This window comes from Octodon degus, unplaced genomic scaffold, assembly GCF_000260255.1.
Source record: "Octodon degus isolate 3935 unplaced genomic scaffold, OctDeg1.0 scaffold00068, whole genome shotgun sequence".
Lineage (NCBI taxonomy): Eukaryota > Metazoa > Chordata > Mammalia > Rodentia > Octodontidae > Octodon > Octodon degus.
The window spans coordinates 12,846,850-12,849,157 of record NW_004524644.1 but is presented as its reverse complement, the minus strand read 5'-3'; the positions used below and the strand labels follow the sequence as shown (position 1 = coordinate 12,849,157).

Below are 2,308 nucleotides of genomic sequence, written 5' to 3'. Positions count from 1 at the left end.
TGGCTTTCAGTAAATATTAATTGGAAGCTTTGCTGCAGATTCTTGCACACAGAATCATCATATGACTTATCTGAAACATTCCTAGATATGTAATCTGGGCCTTGTCAAAGAACAAAAGATTTCAACAGTAAATTTGATCTTCAAGACAATGAATTTTCTTGGAGAAAATCTTGCAGAACAAAATAAACAATTATTGCCCTTATTTTTTTACATGTTATACTTTAGCTGGGCACATGCTTCCACTAATATTAGCTGATGATACACTTTCAGGTACCTTAAAACTATAAACAAATGGTAATCATTTTAGCTGAGCAAAAATAGACTTACAATGAATTTTTTTTCCATTCTGTCCAAATTTTACTCCATAAAACAGGGTATATGTGAAATTTAAGATATTCATGGAGAAGGATTAGCATCATCATTATAATAAAGTATTCAACCTGAGAGAAGAGACAAAGGCCCAATTCACCTGGTCACATCCTATTTCTCCACTGTGCAAGTTTTTATAATAAAAGCCTTCTTGTACTCAGAAGAATAGGACAATGTCTACACTGAGTGCCTCCCTTGACTTATGAAATCTTGGATTCCACCTCGTATTTATCCTTTTCTTTCTGTTCTTTCACTTTCTTCTCATGCTCATCTTTGGATTCTTCTTCCTCATGCTTCTTCATCAACTGTTCAACTTCCTTCTGCTTGAGAACTCTGGCCATCATCTTCTCTTTCTCTCTGGTTAATGTGGCGGTTTCCACTTTCTCAGCAGAGAGCTTACTAACGTCTGTGGTCTTGTTCAGCACTTTGATAGGTAAGGCAAGTGCAGACTTCAGAGTCATTTCTCTTCATAGTCCTGTTTCCACACTGACACAGCTGCAGCACTGTTATTTCCAATGCATGTGGCTTTCCAGCCCCCATAATTTCCACTGGGATCACTCTGATAGAGCTGGAAGCAGTAGTGCTTGTCCCAGCCAATGGACAGCAGTGCAACAGGAAGCGGCGCTTCTCTCAAACTGTGTATAGGCCTCTTTGATATCACACAGTGCTGTAACCAACTGCTCACAAGGAATTGGCTTCTGATATTGTAATAAATACCTTTATTCAATGAGTCACGGTGAGTCAGAACATACTCATTGATATGTCAGAACATTAGCATCAGAAGTTGTACCTGCCACACTGCAAGCTATGCCCCCACTGAATTGATAAATTTTTTCAGAGAAAAAGACTTCATCAAAGAGCTTGTGAAGCCTGCCTGCTAGTTCAGTTGTTTAAGCGCTTGCTCATGCAAATGCAATCAGCCGCAGGATACCATGGTTTGATCCTCAACTCCACCTGCATTACCAGGCCCGCCCTTAAGGCAGCCTGAGCCAGCCAGCCAGCCAGCCAAACAAACAAACAAACAAACAAAATTCATTGGGAAGGGGAAATAGCTCAGTGGAATAAGTGCTTGCCTGGCAAGCACAAGGGCCTGAGTTCATTCCCTAGTTCCGGGGAAAAAAAAAAAAAAAAAAAAAAAGGCTAAAATTCCCAAACAGGGGCCCGCATGTCGAGTGACTTCCATGGCATATTCCACTTGGTCCAAGTGACCTTCTGGAGAAAATATAGTTGTCCTGGAGTCCTATCTTCGAGACATGTTTTTCAGATTTTAGAAAATTCCCAAAAGAAAGCAATGAAGAATCAAGAGCTATAATGACCACTTTCCTAGATGAATGTCCATTTTATATCTGTGTATTCAAAATGGTTAGGATAGATATACAGTTACATTCTCTTAATGAATAGAGGGATTTGTTCTAATGGTGTCTGTAAATAGGATATCATGTCTGCAACTTGTACAGCAATTAACCACTAGGAAGAATGTATGCAATGTGCTAATTATTGAAATTGTCCTACCAACTTGGTTTGAAACTGTCTCATTGCTATTTGTTTCTCAATAAAATTATGAAAAAAAAAAAAAAAAAACCGAGAAGCAACGCCATTACCGGAAGACTACTCTGCATGTCTACTATGAATTTCAGCGTGCCGCTGAAATGCATGATTTAGGTAAAGAAGCATCCAATCACTTACAGTGAAATCCCCTTTATTAATGAAATACCTACAAGGAAGTCATGTAAAAATCTCAATTTGTTTCAATGCAGGATTGCAAATTAGTAAAGTCTGAACAAAGTTGAGTTAGCTGAAGCTATTTCATTACTGTATTAAACAATGAATATAAAGAATTCATAATTCCTGGTCCAGGAAGATAATTTAGTTGAATAAGTGCTTGCCTGGCAAGCACAAGGTCCTGAGTTCAATCCATGATAATACCAAAAAAAAAAAA

General features: G+C 38.2%; 1 pseudogene; it reads right to left on the bottom strand.

Annotated features, from left to right (window-relative positions):
- Positions 1-569: 569 nt before the first annotated feature.
- On the bottom strand, positions 570-1,624 carry LOC101564336 (annotated as a pseudogene).
- Between the last annotated feature and the right edge of the window lie 684 nt (positions 1,625-2,308).